This window comes from Orbicella franksi, chromosome 10 (genome assembly GCF_964199315.1).
Source record: "Orbicella franksi chromosome 10, jaOrbFran1.1, whole genome shotgun sequence".
NCBI classification, from domain to species: Eukaryota; Metazoa; Cnidaria; class Anthozoa; order Scleractinia; family Merulinidae; genus Orbicella; species Orbicella franksi.
The window spans coordinates 7,012,530-7,032,510 of record NC_138154.1 but is presented as its reverse complement, the minus strand read 5'-3'; the positions used below and the strand labels follow the sequence as shown (position 1 = coordinate 7,032,510).

Genomic DNA, 19,981 nt, shown 5'->3' with positions numbered 1-19,981 from the left:
ATGTATAGAGTGGGATGCTCACCTGGCTTCCCAATTAGTCAGGAGCTACTTTGTGTGTTCCACACAGGCGCCTTTGTGTGTTTTGAATTTTGAAGGTGGTTTCCTCTGTTGTCTTTGGCCTTGGAACAAAAAATGATTTTGACGATTTGGATATGATCCTTGTCTCTTGAAATTATTGGATCCATGTTTGGAAAATGTGCCATGCTTTGAATAAGATACTTGCTGGCTGACCTTGTTGGTTTTGCTTATTTCCTTGACTGCCTTGGGCAGGTCATCTCCAAATAAAAATTTTGATATTGGAGTTTGAGAGCTGCAAAGTTGTTTATAGTGTTCATTAAGATCTGGTCTGATCAGCTCTCGTCTGATAAGGTTGGCTTCATAAACGGAATGTGAAATAAGAGTCAATGAATCCAAAGTAAACCAGAGGAAACACGATACATCTTCCTTGCTGATATTTTGAGGTTTACTTTTCAAAGCCAAGAGTTTGTCTGTCAAACTAATGATTGGATGCAGGGCTCGAAATTGCGACTCACTGGTCGCCAATGCGACCAAAAATTGAGCACTGGCGACTAAATTTTCAGAACTGGTCGCCAGCTGGTGACTCGCATTTTGTCCGATAACTAAAGAAAACCACGACACAACTTTTGTTTTTAAATCTTTATATTAGGAAATCAATCAGATATGGTAGCTAGTATACAACTCACCTTTCCGTCCCCAGTTAAATAATGTCTGAATATTACACGATAATCGAAAAAATTGAATGTATTTCAACAGGTTGATACTGCGTTCACGGCGCGCCATATTGTTTCAAATTGGCATCGCAGGCGCACTTCAACGCCATGTGCTTTTCATTTGCCGTGAAAATGGCGGCAGATACCAATCAGTTGCAGATTTACGTGAGTGAAAGGTGTCGAGGCAAGCAAGTACAAAATAAAGAACGGCATTTCGAAGAAGTAGCAAAGGGAAAATACGCAAGGACCCGTGTTTGTCTCACAATGAAAACCACGCTCTTAAAACGTTTTATACTTTGCTTCATTTAAAATGACTGTGGAGACAACCATCATCTTCGGAGCAGAGACATATCACCTGAGAACAACGGTAGCTTTATAACTAAGTGTTACTTGTGTTGTTTCTAATTGTTTTCGCTCTTCAATTGTGACTTTTCTTGCATGCAAAGTAACGTATAAAATCGAGTTCTTGTGTAAGTTATATATAAAATAAGTTGGCGACCAAAATTTACGATCTGGCGACCAAAATTTTTCCGTTAGTCGCCAGCTGGCTCCTGAATGAAAAAGTTAATTTCGAGCCCTGGGATGCATGCTCTCAAGCATGCTAGTTTTGATCTTTTGCATTTTTAAATCTCTTGATTTTGAGCTGGATCTCATTTTTGCCCAAATTTCAGGGTTGACTCTTGTACTTACTAAGTTTTCACAATTCTGAGGTCTGTAGTATTTTCCCAGCTTTTCTTTAGCGTTGTCCTCTGACAATATTGTTTTGACCATTTTGTTTACAAGATTTGCTAACTGAACTAACTGAATCACTCCCAGCTCCTTCTGAGTCATAAATCTTTGACAGTGCAGCAAGAACATCGTCCTCATCTTCTGCTGGTTTTTCTGGCGTCTTGTCCTCACTGACAAGCTTTCCGTACGCCTTGTCCACGTCGACTGACTCGATCTCGTCATCAATCTTGTGCTCATCAGCATCTGATTCACTGAGGTCATCTCTTTTCCTCTTCCAGGATGTATCGCTCCCAGAAGAGTGCATAAATTCTTTCACAGTCGATACCATATCAGCAATCGCTGTCCCTAACGAGGCTAGAGATGCTGTTTGTTGTTCTTGGAGTGTTTTAAGGCCTTCTATGACCACCTCATGTTGAGTGTGTGAATGAGCACGTGGTTTGCTTGTAGCAGAAACATTTGGCAACGTCACCTTTCGTTTGGAACTGCTCCCTTTTGAAACCTGTGGTTTGGGTACAGTTTTTTCCCTCTGCAGCTCACCCAGTGGGTCAAGCGATTCAGCAGAGGTTAAATCCTCCAAATCTTCCAAATGAAAAACGTTGTCTTCGTTCTCATCTGCCATTTTGAACCCTCAGCGTGGAGCCATACAAAACACCATGTGTTTGTCGTTGAATGAAGGAAAACAGGAGAAAACCGTGGTTTCCTGTGAACCCAGTGATAGCTGAGGTCAGATTTTGTGCTTTCCAAGTGTCTGTTGAGCAAAAATTTCCAATTTTTGCTAATGTTTTGAACAGTTAAATTCGTACATGTTTTCTCTCTAAGCGTGAAAGGACATACATTGAATACTGGGATTAGATGGTGCAATCTCATGGGATCCTTACACTGAGGATGATGGGATAGAATGACTGGTCATGTGCTAAGGACTGTGGTTGAAGTATATATGAACATTTATACTTTCAGTTCTACATGACTTACAATGTCTGGAACTTACCATTACCATAAAGGAAAGGGTTCCTGTAAGAACCTTCAGACATCCTTTCCTGAGTGGTCTGTTGTACCCCCAGAGAACTTTGCATTGATGGGTAAACCCCTGTTTCATGATAGGCAGAACCTTGATTCCATGGTGGATAAAACCCTGTATCCATACTGGATGAGGGAGGCATGCCTGAATTGGCTCTGTTACCAAGCATGAGTTGAAATAACTTTAATTCATGCTCAAGGGACTTTTCCATTTCATCCCTTATGAAGCTGATGGTTTCTTTTGTGGGGTCATCTCTTACAGCCTATTGGATGAGTTTCATCACTTCTTGGGTGATGTCAAGTTTATGTTTAGCAGATTTCCCTTTCTTCACAGACCTTTTGGGAACAAATAGCTCAAATTCATCCTCAACTTTGTCAGCAGTGTTGCCATAAAGAGAACTTCCAGAGGTACATGGAGGCGATGATGAAGATGTTGATGGTTCAAAGCACGTTCTGGTTGGCATGAGTCCCTTGTTTTCACCACTTCAAACAAGGTATTAAACCACTGGCCGAACCTACAGTCTTCTTGGTACCTCTTCAGTCCTTCTGAGTTAGGGGAGCTTGTTTACACTGGCTGACACACTTCTTGAACTTGGTTCTTGTTAAGTACTGAAGCTTAAATAAACACAACAAATACAATGCTACATCGAGCACATGGCAGACATAATCCATCTAAAGATATATCTAAAGATATTCAACTCTCGATGTTTCAGTTCAAGATTGTACACCATATTTTACCCACCAATGCTGCATTACATAAATTCGGTATTAAAGAGCACGACCGCTGTCATTTATGTGCTGAAAAGCAAACAATTACACATCTCTTCGTAACTTGCCCCAACGTCCAGCTGTTTTGGACAGAGTTTACTGATTGGTGGTACAGAAAAAACAATACTGTAATCACGCTCTCTGAAGCACAAATACTTTACGGCATCACAGACACCGTGCCTCTGTGTCTCGGTCTAAACCTCTGTACAATCATTGCAAAATATTATATTTACACCGCTTCAAAAAATGAGGAAGATTATTTCTTAGACGCTTTCTTGGCTATCCTTAAAAACAAAGTAGAAATAGAAACTAGCAGAGCAAAGGTGCAAGTTAAACTGTAAATATAGCTAAATATACTGTAAATTGTCGCTTTTTTGTCTTTTTTTTTTTTTTTTTTTTTTTTTTGCAGTTTTCACTAGTTCTAGTAACCGTAGTAAAAGTTTGTAGTAATTGTCCGCGATTAAAAAGTAGTGTAACATAAGCGGTTTAAATAATACTGTTGTTCCGTCAAGCATTGTAATTAGAGCAAGTTGTAATTAGCGTAAGTAGCTGTATTGTTGTAGTTTTATACGTAGTTTTTTGTAATTAATAATGTAAGTATGCGTGCTGTAAAAAATAGATAATTAATAATACTAATAATAATAATAAAAAAAAAAAAAAAAAAAGACATAATCCGAGAACACATAGATCTGACGTAACAGAACATAAACGAGGCTACTGACGTACCCAGACTCTTATGTGGCGGGAGAACAAAATACACCACATATCTCACTTCCTAGTGAACCCCACAAACATACCAATGGCTGAAGATTTTGAAAAGAACCATAGCTCAACAAGGGTTATCATTGACTGCACAGAAATAAGGTGCCAAATGCCTAGCAGTTTACACCTGAATGGTGAGCTTTTTAGTAACTGTAAGCACCATTCAACCCTAAAGGGCTTTATTGGCATTTCTCCAGCAGGTACTATAACTTTCATTAGTCAGCTTTACACAGGAAGTATTTTGGACAGAGAAATAGTTGTAAGAAGTGGACTGTTGGACTTGCCCCTCAACAAAAATGATTCTGTCATGGCAGACAAAGGCTTCACTATACAAGATTTGTTGCCCTTGGGAGTTTCTTTAAACATTCCTCCCTTTCTTGGAAGTTCAGCGTAAATGCCTGCCGAAGATGTTGTTTTGACACAAGAAATAGAAAGCCTGCATATACATGTGGAAAAAGCAATAAATAAAGTTAAGAATTTTCACATTTGGGACGGAGTCATGCCTCTCCACCAGTTTGAAGTGGTCAATCAGATGTGGACAGTTTGTGTAATTTTATGCAATGCCCAATCAAGTATCATTTCTGTATGAATCCAGACTTCACACGATTTGAAATGTTATTATATGAACTGCTTGACTACATACTGCTATACCTTAACCTACCAGATTAAAAAATAGTAAAGGTAAGAGAAAGTCTGCATACCAACCAAGTGGCTTATCCTGGTTTCAATAGAATGAAGCGACTAGGAATATTTCTACACCCCTCTAGATGGGATGCCAGTCCCCAGCATTAAATTCCCCAGTAGCCATTTGTACATCTGGGTGGAGAGAGGTACTCTGAATGTAAAGTAAAGTAGTTGAAGACAGAAAAAAGACTAACTTGTTGGTTTCATATGATAATGAGGTGTGCCACTGTAAACAGGAGATTTGCAATATATTTGCTGACATCAAAACTGGTTTCTGATACTTTTGCATCTAGCTTCATTCAAGATTATTCCTTTGACAAAATTTACCTAATTATACTTGTGGGCCATTACATTTCAATTAAGAAAAAGAAAACAAGAATAAATACTTGTAATGTAGTATAAATACCTGATTTAGTATATACATGTACTTTATATTTCGAGGCAGGTGGTTGCTTCTCCTACCAGAGTGATGACGAATATTTATGTAAGTATGTAATTAGTTGGGTTCTTAATTAAGTCAACAAAATTAATATAGTGTATCTGTATGTAAAATGATACAGTTTCATTTAGATCACACTTCAACACCCCGTGTTTTCTCATGAAAACAACAGAGTTTTCTTATGAAATGAAACAATAGCAATGAGTAGGAAATGAACAGAAAAAAAACATTATGTGCTGGAAAAAAATTACACTTGTTATGTTTTTCATTTTTGGTGAATCATCAACACCGGAACTCTCTTCAATGTTCAAAAAATGAAAGTTAATGCCTTAATACAGTGGTATCAAGATTTCCTGTACTTATGATTTCTCAAACCTCTCCATAGGTATTGTCCTTGCCTCAGTCCAATGTTGCAATTTAACCCCAAACTTATTGAATTTCTCAAGCTAATTTTAATTCCCTTGGAGCTTCAAGAATTTTGGATTCCACTGTACTTTTAGAAACAAACCCTGCTAGTGAAAAGGAAAACATTAGAGAAAGCCCTAACCAATCCTTAATGGCTTGTTGGTGAAATTTGAAAATCTACTGCTGCATAACTCATGAAATGTTCAAAATAATACTGAATAAGTTTATTCCTTAGATCTTGCCAAAAGACTGGGTCAAAGGCAATTCTCCCTACAGAGTCCTTCACTGGTGTTAGCAATAAAGTCACACCACTTTGCAGCAGCAATGCCCATTTGTCCATACACTTGGGCACAAATACAATGTAATATCCATGGTTCCTCTTTAGTCTACATGGACTGGCACTGATCTTCTCCATAAAAAAATTTGGGTTGGAGCAGGCATCCAATGGTGTCACATGAAATTTAGTATGTGGACCTTTCACTTCTGCTAAACTGAAGCACAAAGAACATCCAAAATCAACAACTTTGGCATCTGGTGTGGCACCAAGCACCAGGAAGTTTTTTGACACAACAAGGCCACTTCTTAGAACTGCAACAGGTGTTTTCCTGTTGAACATAAATTTTTCATATTCTTGTAGGGCAACAGGTTCGTATTAATGCCATGTTCCACATATTTCAATGTAAAGGGTTTGGGATGCATGAGTGGCTGTGCAAGGTTTGCATGGTTTCTCTGCCTTTTTGCAATTAGCTGAAAGCTTGATGCAGTGAAACAGTATGTTCACTCTTTTATTCAGTGGAGCCTGCTTGATCATAAGTGCTATTTTCAATAGCATGAATTTTGTCTTCATCCACAGTTAGATTTGTCGGGAGAGACTTCTCTGCATCGGTAAGGGCTTGTGGAACAACCATTTCAGCTTCACTGGACAGAGGAAATTGTAGAAAAAGATCAGTGTTTTGAAAAGCAACATTATTTCTGGGAACAGCTGTTAATTCAGCTTTGGGAGAAAAGTTTGACTCTGTGAATGATGTCTGATACCTCAAATAAGAACCAACAGCAACACAGGTACAACTAGAGTGTAAAACATCTCCCTTTATTATGCACAAAGCAAGCCTCAATTGATGAGGAGGGTCATTTTTCTGAAGGCTGTGATAACACTTCGCTTTAAATTAAAAGCACTGCTGGTCACTGGCTGCCAATATTTCATGGAGCTATTCGTCCTCTAGAAATGTCTTCACTTTTTGAAGAGTTGTCAGCACCAAATGATGATCTTTATTGCCAATAATTTTGCTAGGTCTTGCGATGTACTCATTCATTTCTCCTCTGGTGAACACTGGCATTTTGGAGAGCAAAGTACCCCACCCATCTGTTGGGTAATTGATTGCACTCGTGGTCTCATCACCTTGTGAGTGCGACACATCCTTGCTACTTTGTTGCTGCTTTCTTTTTGTGTAAAGCCTGCTTGGATCTGGATCTGGATCTGGATCCAGGATATTCTTTGCTCAACCCTAAAGAATAGAAGAACTATGGTGTACTATGGAAAACAAAACGGTATGTGAAAAACAATGACTTAAATGAAAGGTAAATATAAGCAAAATGAACCAAAATATTTATCACCTTTTCACAAGTTCTGCTTTCATTTTTAAGCCTTTCCCTGGGTCACCTCTGCACTGTAACCAAAATCTGAGTTCTTCATTTTTCAATTCAGTCTGTTTCTGTCCATCTAGTGAAGCTCCTGGTATTTCTTCTGTAAGAACAACTACACTTCTCGAAGTTCCTGGTATCGCCACCATGCTTGATGATACTACAAGGCCTTTCTAGCCTCACTTTGATGTTTATAGTTACCATTTCACCTAAGCGCCCGCCATCTATGAAAGTTGTGTATGATGATTGTTGGTGGCAGTGCCTTCTTTTCTATTCATCAATGAGATTACTTATGGAAAGAGTTGAAAGATTAAATTTTTTCCAAAACTAGTGGGAAGGATTGCAAAGATATCTTTGCTATTATCCATATTTTCTATGGAATGCTTCTGTTCTTCGCGAAGGCACTCCATGTGGGGAAAATCTTCTAGCGTGGTAATTATCATAGATTTGAACGCCCCATCACTTGTTGAAAGGTCTCTGACTGCTCTAATCACATTTCTCATCTCATTAGTAATGCTTGAGTGTTGACAAAACCTGTCAAAATTGACCAACCAGAGGGTATACCAGATCCTGTTATAGCGGGTCGACCTTTTGTTAAGTTTGCCCACAGCTGTTCTATTTTTTTCATGTTGCAGCCCAAGTAACTTAAGCCTGGAAGAGGTTAGAATTACGCCACTTCAAAAATGATCACTATATACTGAAAAACCATTGACAAAAAACTATATAGGCCTTAAAATATATCTTTAAAGATGTGTTAACGAGGACAAATTTTATGCAGATTTCTAAGAAAAATGGTGTTTCATTATTCTCACTCATTATTTTCTAAACCATTACAGGAACTTGCACAACACAACAAGCACAGTCAAATTTGGTTGGTAACTCACAAGGAGTGGATATAACACAAGAAGAAACAAAGCACCTTACAAAATAAATAGAAAAAACGTAAAGTAGAAACAATGGTGATACAAACACCACAGAAAGTCCAGTGTGCCCATGTTGGGCCTTGTATAGCGCTTCTTACTGTTCTGCTGCTGACATCACTGCCTTTCTTTCTGTTTCTTTCCTATTAGCTGGGACTCTAGCACTTCGTATTTTCTTGTTGTCCTCATTGTCCGAGGCAATATATTGGGATTTGTATTCTTGGACTGCTTCCCAGCTGACCTCACTTGGGTCTGTGAGCTACTTGATAAGCTTCTGTCTCTTGTGCAACAGCGATTTGGCTTGGGCCACCTTCTTGCAATCCTTCTGGGCACTTGCATCTTTGATTTTTCCAACTTATTTTTTGGGCTTGGCCTTGAATATGAACTGTTTCTGGTTACGTTTAAATTTGAACTTCTCTACCTGTAGATCAAGTATTTTTGTTTATCCTAGAGTTCTTTGCCCTTGTGTTCCAAACAGGTTTTGAGATATGTTTTAAACAGAGATTTCACTGTGTCAAATCCTTGCGATGTAGGAGGATCTGTTGCTGAATTGCTGTTAGTATCTCGTTCTTCATGAATTTTGTCCGATCGGCTTCCAGGCATGGCTTATAAAGCAAACAGGACGAAAGGAGAATACAGCAAAGCTCTACTGGCAATGCAAGAAGTGAAAGTAGCGTACTGCTACCAAACTATTTACCAGGACATGTTATGACACCTTACTCCCGTACTCCCATGTGGTATGAAATAATACATACTTGAAAAGTGTTATGTAATAGTAATTTAAATGAAGGTGAGATAGCACACAAAGCGTGAGCACTAATGTTCCGTAATAAACTCCTATAGAGAATACATTTTTTTGTAGTACCACCTTAAAGAACTGCTATATCCCAGCAGTAGCTGAAGGGATGCAAGTAAAGAAGGACAAACCATATAGGCCATGATGCATCACGTCCAACTATATTATCAATGTGTGGAGGTCGTGGTTTCTTCTGCCTCTTTTCGTTGGACAGCATTAAAACTAATACATGGGTAGCTGCTACTCGTTTCTTGTAAACAGATTTCTCAAATAGCCCTTTGGCTCATTGGCCATTGCTCGCAGTGACCCCTTAACCAGTCTCAACACTGCGGGACTTACAACTTTAGGATTAAGATTTACCAACTCTGCTTCACAGGTCTGCTTCATCATATGAGCTTGTTGTAGAAGAGTTTGAAACTCAACTACATTCCAGTTCACACTTTCCATGGCTTCTTCTGCAGTGCTTGGATTTGTGAGCTTTTTTGCAGTATTCCTCTGCAGCTAAATTGAGGCCATTATCAAGAAACTCAACATCCTTGTGTAGCCGATCTAACTATGACCTTTATGCCACTTCAAGGTTACCACAACTTACACAGTCTGCCAAGTCAGTTACCAAATTAACTCTACCATCACACTCCTGCAATTTCTGTAACTTCCCATCACCCAGATCTATGTCCCCATTCCAAACACCTTTCATTGACTCCATTAGTGCCTCTTTGAGGTCTGTGGAATCAAGCTTGAGCCAGTAACACCCATTTGGGTCTGTTTCTTTCAGCATTTCAAATGCAACCTCCTCGACACAAGCAATATAAAATTCCAAACAGAAGCTAAAATCAAAACATCAGACAAAAGTATGATTGCCAAGTTCCTGGTAAGACAATCACACCAGTTTGGCTGCGGGAGATCTGAGGCTTAGTTAGGCAAAATCCAAGATGGCGGATCAATGTGAAGCCAATGAAGGCGAACTAATTATTTCAATAAAAGAGGCACTGAACTGTGAGAAATCAAAGTTTGAGCGACAAATTTCAAATGCATATAAGCTAAAGGATTTAGACAATGCATTTCAAGAGTTAAATAAGCTAGCTGAAGCGGTTGTGAAAGGGAAGTTTGGCGGTCTTCCTGAGAGACCCAAATACAGCATCGGTGAGCTATATCCCATGCTACAACGAAGCATGATCCGCATGAAAACTGCAATTTTTCACTGTTTAAGTTCAAAGACGAGCAAGGTACATCCCTGGATGGTTTGCTTTGACCTTCCCATGCCATAGGAGGTCTTCAATCTCTTGGGTAAGGAGACTCTTGGTAGAACAAGATATGGGGTAGAGGTTGAAGAGAAACCAGGATCAGTGGCTATAATGTTTTCAAGCCTGAGAAGATTATGTAACCTGTTCGACCAATTTGAAGATTGTGGTGAATTTAAAAAGCAACTTGGTGAGGGAAAAGGAGAAGCAAAGCTTATTGTAAATAATGAGAACAAGGGAACAATGACGTACATTGTTAAAGAGGAGCTTTTAAGGGCTAAATTTTATTATGGATATTGGAATTCCTATGGCATCAGCCAGCATTGAAATAATAGACACAATACTAACCACACTTGGAATTGCTTAATCATTTCCCTTTAATGATTTGAGAGACAAAGGTCTCAACAGTCCATTATATTTTAGTTTACAATATACTTGCATCTTGAAATTCATGTTTATAAATGACAATATCGTTTGAACTGACACTACAACTACAAGTTGAGTTAACATGAATACCCAACTGATTTGCAAGTTCAGTGTGTATTTGAATAGAGCTGGCATTCATCAGAATTATATATCCAGTAATGATCAAAATGTTGTAACTTTAATTGGATATGACAAGGCTGTGCTCCAAGAAAAAATAATTGAGAGCCCTTGGCCATTAACATTTAAACTATCCAATCCCTTAAGGGTTAATACCCTACATTGCTATACAGTTTAACTTCAGTCATCCTGATATTTTAAATGTTAAGTTTTCTGGGGCAAACAGGTGTCACTAGAGTACAGCCTTGCATCATCAAAAACTATAGAGATAACATTCTACATCCAGCTTACATACTAAACTCACTAAGATCAGTACCTTAAACACTCTTGCGTTGGTTTACCATCACGTACAGATTTCTTGATCTCCTCCATGAGTTTATGTCCACAGAAAAAGCATTGTTCAGTTTCAGCTTCTTTAGACAGGCCACAGTAGCAGTAATGCTGGGGATCCGTACGGATGCGGGTGGGAATGAGAGTGTCAGGTGACTGATGATAGGCTAATAGTGAAGGTTGCTTGATGGGGAGCCATAGCTTGCTAATGTGGTCATGCCTAAAAACCTGATACCAACATTGTTTGTACTGGCTGTTTCTGGCAAAGCTTGCAATTTGCACACGTTTAGCTTCCCTGCCCTGCATTGTATTGATACCCAACCCTGTCCCATATTTGTCAAACATTTGCTTTGAGTGGGCATAGACTAAATGTCCAATGCTCCACACAGTGCCTGAAACTGAAGACCCAAACAAAGCAACTGCAGTAAAATAATCATGGCACAACTGGGGAAGTTTTGCAAGATCTTCTTCAGTGAGATGGTACACAGAAAAAATTGCAGCACAGTCCCTGAGCTTAGTACCAATGAAGACAATTGGCAGAAGTTTCATTAGCAGCTTGTGGTCTGTTGAGTCACCCTGAATTGCCCTAACTAAGTACGTGAACCCATGTAAGATTAGTCTTGAATCTTTACCTGTCAAGCGATACGTAAAATCCTTGTCTTTACCCCTGTCCTCAAGCAGCCACTTGCCCAATTGCTTTTTCATTCTCCCTGCCTTTTCATCATTTTCCATAGCCTTCAAATATCTGGCAGTTGCACAGTTTGGGGTAAGTTCACTAAGGCTGTTTAGTTTATTGGGAACATTACTCAAAGAAATGGCAATATTGAGCAGCATTGTATGCAAATACTGTACCCCGTTGTTCTTTAAGTGGAGGGGTTCAACAGCCTCTTTGTCACAAAGCTTCCCAATAAATGGTTCAAATTCTTCCCTTGATTTTTTCCCAGCAATGAACTGAGTGACTTTAGCCTTCTTTGTTTTCTCAGCTAAGTGACCCGGGAGTTTCATTTTGAAATCAGCAACCTGCTGAGCAATAACAATTCTCTGGCTATACTGCCATGGTCTCCATTTACAGTTCTGGGTCTTCTCAAATTTGCCAGTTAGTGAACTACTCTCATCTTGACAAACATTAGCAAAACTGGAAGTATTTTGCTGAATTAGATAACTCACCATTGATATAAGCCAAGAATTTCATGTCCCCAGGGAGAAGGTCAAATGAGAAGGTTACATCCTTCCCCATTACAGTGAAGGTTTTCTTCTCAATACCCTCTATATCTGCAGCTATTTTCTCTGTAAATCTGGTAACCACCTCATGGTCCTCCTTACAGCTGGCTCTGAAAAATATCCGGAGAGGCTACCCTGGGTCCCACATTTAAAAAGCTTACTAACCAGGACATTGATTGGTCCCACTTTCCAAATGGGGCTCCATCACCCCCAATCGCAACCTTAAATGTTCCCTCCCTCTCACCAAACCAGGTCAGTTTGTCACTTTCTTTCCTATATTCATCAATTTCTAAATAGAATTTACAAAGCATGAGTAGAAATTCTTCTAAATTTCTATACACCCCATCAACCTGTTGGTCTACTGGTAAGTCATGGCACAAAGTTTCCCTTACTGAGATCACATCTCCCATATCAAGCTCTTCAGTTTTATTCATCAGAACACTGTATGAAAGTGGTTTAGGAACTGGGACACCCCATCCATAAGTTATTCTTTCCTTTGACATAAAACCCTTTTTGGTATGCCTCCCAGTATTTTTCATTACCATAGATGATCTTGTCTGCTGATATTTGACTTTACTAATTAAAATTTTCCTCACTTTTCTCATACTCTACACACTGCATTTTTATTTTGGCCACAGTGGCCTTTCTCATCTTTCGTGATGAACAAACATATTTAGACATATCTGCGATTGTGCCATATTTACATAGTGTAGAGAACATGCCATCAAGTGCAGGACTTCTGTTCTCTGCAGACCCTCCACTTACCTCTGCTGAAGCAATGAGGGTTTCTAGCTGTCTTCTACTGGCACTTCTCCTTGGCAAATTTAAACCTCCTTCATTGGTGAGTTGAGTTGGACTTCTCTTTCTGAGGTGGATGCATTCTTTGTCACCTGGAATGTCGATTTTCTCTGTGGTGGTGACTCTGCTTGCAATTCATCCAAAGTTTGTTGTATGTTCTCTCTCTGTGAGATAGAAAAACAAATATATTAATTTTTAATTAAAGGAACAGTCAGGGCTTTTTTTTACAATTTGATTACCATTTCTGTTTCTTTTTTTAATAGGGCTATTATGAATAATAAAGTGTATATAATTTCCAGCTTATCACGACAATGGCTAAGCTCTTTAAATTAGTCAAACGTTTGACGAAAAATAACAGACTTACTTTGTTCTTTAGTCGCTGAATTTGTTTCTGTTGGGCACAAAGCTCCTTGGACCTCTACAAATACCCACCTTGAAGTGCAGCCCTTTTTCTAGCTGGTTCCCTGACCGGAAAGCGATCCCTCTGTGACTCGTTCAATGAATGTCTTGGATTTTTTCCTGCTCTTGCTTCCCATGGACTGGCAGAATTAGAGGGAATACAGACATCCAAATGCTACTGTTATGCCAAATCCAGGGCCTCCAGTAACAAACCGAAACAATAGAAACACAGGTCACATTATGTTCTTCTATTTTTGACAGACAGAATAGTAAATCCCAATTTCTCTTGCAGCGAAAATTTGCTCCAAAAAACTTTCAATTTTGCTTGCTCATTGTTATGGTAATCTTATGCCAGCAGTTGAAGATTTAGAAGCTTGGAATGATATTGATAAATAAAAGAAACCGCTGTAAGCTGTATATCAAAACAAAGCTCCCAGTCGGAAGAATTTTGTTCTTTAGCACCAATATCCATTTTCGATACCAGTCTTCCGAAAATGGAACAAATGTGACAATGCCTATCCCCCTTGGTTGCATGGCGAATGGCCGAGTGAAATGTTCATCCTATGGGACTGGAAACTAAGGACATTTCTCTGGTCCAATTCATATCGAAAATTGCCTGGCTTGATTCAAAAACAAAGTATTTGACAAATTAAACTTTTTACAGACTGTGTAAACAAAACAACAAATTGAAATCCAAAATTATTTATCTGATACCTCTAAAAACCTCTCTTCCAAAAAAATCATCACCTGAGCATCTGTCCTTGAAGTAAACAATCACTGCTTGTTTGTTCTTTGCTGGGTAGATTCTCTGGTACAGGGAACATCTACTCTTGCCTAAAACAAAGTGGTCAGGTTATTTTGTTCACTTTATGTCTTGCAAGGTGATAAAATAAATAGCAATAATGAGATAATCTACACGTACCAGCATAACCTTGCTGAACAGACAAATAATAAGACTGTTAAGTTACCTTCATTGGATCCCTGATGTCTTGTGGGCCCAACCCACCCCACATAGGGCCAGCAAGAACCTGCTAGAACCTCTCAGGAAATTCTGTTAGCACACTTTCATGCCATAACCTGAAGTCATCTGCCTCCTTGATCTGTAGGATTTTCAGTGTCAAAGATTTTGAAAATGTACATAACAACTTTGCCAAACTGAAAACTGTTCACAGTGTTTACAATGTCATAGCAGCTTGTTTTTTCTTTTATTGGAAAAGAAAGTTCTGCCTCATAACAGAAATATGTATTTCTCAAAATATGGCATGGTGATACTTTTGAATTTGTTCCTTTTGTACTTTAGTCCAGTTGCGGCCCTCTCTCTGTCACACAAGGCTACGCTCTCGGAGAGAGTGTCCAGGGACAATTGCCTGTGCCTGCTGTCATGCACATTAGGATTGGCTAGTTTCGTAACTAAGGATTGAGCGACAGAAGTGATAGCCACTTAAACTAGCGTTGTCCTTTTGATGAACCATTTCTTGCAAAATGCTGCTTGTATTGGCTGAATTGATTGCAACTGTTTTATATATCTCAATGTGATGAATGTAACAAGTGCTACGTGAATTTTTGTCCCTTGATTAAGCTAATGTTGCAAAAGTCAAGCTGTGTTTGACAACTGATGGTTGTCGCTCTTTGATGCAAGCCTTTTTTTGCTGGAGGAGATTCACTGGTTGGCATATGAAGACATTTGCTTTTTTCTTGGTTTTCATAAAAAGCTCTCTATTTCATTTGGTTTTGTCCCTTGTGGTTTTCGATGGCACAAAGGGTAGGTTCTAGTCTTTCCAATCAAACTGAAATGCCCTATTACGCCCTGGGTTAGTGTGAATTTCTAAGATCTCCACATCTGTTTGTACCATTTCATCGTGGCAAAACTGTTCTTGTGGATTGGAGAACTTTGAGGCAAACTCTAATGCACCTTTTAAACAATTGTAGAAGACATGATTTCTTCCCAGTTTCTTCGATTTAACTTCCTGCTGTAGCATAACCACAACTGGATCAAGGTCTTCAAATACCCTTAAAAGACATAGGGTATGATGAGGGTCTATAATCTTGGCAAGGAAACAGAGAAACTGTAGAAAGAGGATGGTTGGATGAAGGTTTTGTCACAGAGGTGGCAATCCATGGTAGCAATTGGTGGGCTGCATTCAGGCCCATGCTTCATATTACCGTAAACCAGTTAGAACTGGCCAAAAGCGGTTTAGCTCACTGACGTGAGCAATTTCCTAATTTGGTCAGAAAAAAAAATTTTGGTTGGTTAGGAAAAAAATTACACCATCAGCAGCTAAAAGTGGCTTAATTGGCTGACATCAGCGATTTCCAAATTTGGTCACAAAATAATGTGATTGGTTAGAAAGGAAAAATTGCAACATCACTGGCTAAAGTGGTTTAGCTTGCTGACACCAGAGATTTCCTGATCACAAAAAGTGTGATTGGTTAGAGAGAAAAAATTACGTTGAATTAGTACCAAGCTATTATTGTTCTTAAAAACTCTTCAAGTAACTCAAAAAGTTTATGTCTCATTTTTTATTGAGGTAAAGCTTGGTCATAACAGTACTTCTGAACATTAAGCCGTGGCTCTTTGAAAATGAGAGTGGGATTGTTCAATATTATTGTTTGCCTTGCTTTTTCTCATTTTTCTTGCTTAATTCATCATCCACCCACTGAAAGGATCTACAGTCCTTGTCTTGACATACAAAGTAGGGGCGATCCGGGTTCTTCTCTGAATGTGACAACCTCAAGGTGAAGGTCTCTTGTGTTGACAGAGGGGAGAATCTTTCCCTGTAAATGTTGTGGACACATCCAACCGCACTGCTCTCTCGTAGGTTGGAAAATCCTCTACAGAAGAGAAGTTACCGTACCAATGATTGGTACATCTCACGTATTCTCCACCATTGCTCAAAGCCACAAACTGTTCCCTCTGTTCTTTCTTGCATAAGCTGCATGAAGCCCATTTGTCGCCTGAACCCATCGTACTGGTCGAGGTGGTCATCAAATTCTTCATGCGTAGTAAAAGCTTCTGTGGCAGATGTTTCACTAACTTTCAGCATGATCTTGCCATTACTGGTCCACAGGAACTTGACATTGTTCTTCCTCTTGTAATCCTTGATTCGTCCAAAGAGCCTATGCTATCATAAGTTGGGGTAGTGCATGTAAAACTAATTTACGTAAAATCATAACTAAGCAGAATAAATGTGTCTGAAGCATATTCTTTGCTTATAGCAGGGAAAATGCTTCACCATATTACAATCTTTTAGGAATTCTCAAATTTGAAAATGTGGACAAATTAAAAGTGGCTCTATTTACTCATAAAATTTTAAATGACTCAACAAACATTCCAACTATATTCCATGGAACCCTTACTCAGGCATCTGAAGTCCATACCTACAATACAAGATTTGCTGCGAATTTGAATTTTCGTAGGCCAAAAGTAAATAATAACTATGGGTCCTCTACTTGGGCTGTTAATACTTTCAACTTCAAAACTCTAAATCATGGATTGATCATTTTAGTTACACATCTGTTGGGTGAGATTGGATGATCAGGTTCAATCTAGTTCTCCTTTGTATATATGCAGTACAGTAGGGCCATATCTCAAGATTGGATGATTATGTCCAATCTATGCACCCTAGGTATGTACAAAATAGACTGAAGCCATAGCTTGAGATTGGAAGATGACGTCCAACCTATGTGCCCTTGGTATATACACAATAGACTGGAGCCATTACTGGAGATTGGATGATTAGGGCCAATCTATGTGCCCTTGGTATATATGCAATAGACTGAAGCCATAGCTTGAGATTGGAGGATTAGGTTCAATCTATGTCGTTATGGTATATATGCAGTAAACTGGAGTCATAGCTTGAGATTGTATCAGCAGAACGATTTATCCCAATGAAAAAGAAATTATTATAATAACAACACCATAATGGCAGATCTAAAGTGGAAATCAGATTCTCTAACGCTGCCAAAAGTTTTCAATCTTACTACGAGCAGCAAATGTATTTTTGAGCTATATCAGCAAGACAAAGCTCTTCTTTAAGAATGTCATTTATGACCCAACTTTTGCGTCCTTGCACCATACTAAAGAGATAAGACCAATATATTAAGAATGTCTGATATGGACCAATATATTAAGAATGTCTGATATGGCCCAATTATGCGTCCATGTACGATACTGAAGAGATACGCTTGATATATCGAGAATGTGTGATATGGCTCAATCTATGTGTGCTTGTAGATTACTGAAGAGATACTACCAAACTTCTGAGATGGCCTTATCGATGTGCCCTTGTACGATAGTGAAGAGATATGACCGATATTCTGAGAGTGTCTGATATGGCCCAATCTATGTGCTCTTGTAGAATATTGAAGAGATACAACCGAAATATCGAAAATATCTGATAACGTTCAATGTATGTTCCCTTGTCCGGAACAGAAGAGATAAGGTCTAGTTTATAGTCCATTGTAAATCGAGTTAGCAATTTTAAGTCGATATTATGAAAGTTTTGTTTTATGGTCCCAAGTCCTGATCCTGAGGCACGGATTAATGATATAATATAAAAATAACAGGTGTTGTACTTGTTGCATTGAAAGTGGTACAAGCAATACACTCTGTTAACAAGTCAAATTCCTAGCTTACACTCAGTGCAAACTAACCCAGGACACCTAGCTATCTAAGAATCAAGCAAATATTTAATAAAAAAAAATAAAGAAAATGCTTCCATGTATTACACAGGTGACAGTTCTCACATCCTTCTGAAAGAAGTCCCTGAAAATGTGTACTTTTCTTACCATATCAATTGATTCTGAATTTTTTTAGCTGCGTACTTAGTTTGGAACATATTAGAGAACCAATACATCTCAAATACCCCTGTGTTTCCCATAGAACCCAGAGGAAAACTAGTAACAATAAGAGACATGGTACTACCATTTCAAGAATGGTATTATAATTTAATATCAAACCATTGCAAAATTCATAAATGCAAAAAGTCACCCAAGGACTGTATAGGAAAATGGCCGAAGTATGGGCAATTTTGCCATTGCTTACTGATCTGTTAATACTGCCTGTGCAAAGTGCAGCATAACAATGATAATAATAATAATAACAATAGTAATAATAGTAATAATAATAATAATAATCATAATCATAATAATAATGATAACAAGAACAACAACAAAAAAATGGAACAATCGTGTCATCTCAATGACCTACGTGGTGGCACAACTCACCAGTTTCGCAAAGCTTGAGTGCAAAATGCCCCTAGGATCGGTTGCATGGGAGGACTTGTGCTGGGAACCCAAAACCATTTAAATGCAAGCCTTGGAACCCTCCGATGAGGCCTCTCACCGATCTTGTAAACAGTGACTTTTTAAAACTCTATTTATTTGCAAGGAAAATCAGTGCCTCACCATTGTGGTACAGTTTACCGGTCTGAATAGTTTTAATGCATTAGCGCTGCCCAGATTGATCTGTCAGATTTTCTATTCACTGTGTTGAAAATTTTGCTCGACATTCCTTTTCTGTTATAAGTAATTTTTATTCACGTGGACTCGATGTCTAGGAACTTGGTTGCTGTTGCATACAATTCTTGTAAACTGTGACTGCAGGTTCACCTTTACATTGCTGGTTCTTGCAGCCCATCGTTGAAAAATGAAAAATAGAAATGTGTAATGTTTTCCTTGGTGTTTTGCATATTGCGAGGTGTTAAGTCATTACTCAAATCGGAGGTTTACGCCATTTTGCCACTCGCCGCGATTTGAGCATTTTGGTATTTAAAAAAGTTGTCAAAAGTCATGAAAAGAAAACGTCGTTCCACATTTTTTAAAGCGAAAGTAATAAAGACACTACACTGTTGGCAGTTAAGTAGACATTTCAAAAGAGGTAAATACGATCAGAGTTGGTAAAATAATAAGTAATAGGGAAACCAAAGAATCAGATAAATTGTAGTAGCTCCGACAATGGAGCACATAGTGAAGCGACATCTGGTCAGATATCTCGTAAAATATTTGGTCAGGTATTGGTATTAGAGCAATTAGCCAAATAAAAATGAGGTGCTATTATTTATGACTAACAGTGACACCCCAGTTTATACATTTTTTTTCTGACTGTTGTTCTTTATCTCAGTCGTGTGCTTTACAAACCCCCATCTACCGATTAGAGCGCCAGGGCATTTCCGGTATCACAAAGTTCTATTGTTACTGTTACTGTTACTGTTACTTTTTCAGACTTTGTTAAACTTACGTACTAGCTCTGCTATGCTCTATAATATAGAGTAAGTTTAATCAACACGTTAAGCTGATGTTCGGTCAAGTCTTCTATTGATGAATTTATTTATATTGAGTTTCCTGTCCACAAATTTATGTTTTTTGGATTTCATAAATTTATGACTCACTTGCAGAGTGTTTTGGATTTCATAAATTCGACTCACTTGCAGAGTGTTTTGGGTTTCGTAAATTTATGACTCACTTGCAGAGTGTGTTGGATTTCATAAATATATGACTCACTTGCAGAGTGCTTTAAAGTTCATAAATTTAGACTCGCTTACAGAGTGCTTTAAAGT

General features: G+C 38.5%; 2 pseudogenes; both read right to left on the bottom strand.

The window, feature by feature from the left end:
- Positions 1-2,428: 2,428 nt before the first annotated feature.
- LOC145500878 (uncharacterized) lies at positions 2,429-3,149 on the bottom strand (annotated as a pseudogene).
- A 7,833-nt stretch (positions 3,150-10,982) lies between these two features.
- LOC145500879 (uncharacterized) lies at positions 10,983-19,981 on the bottom strand (annotated as a pseudogene).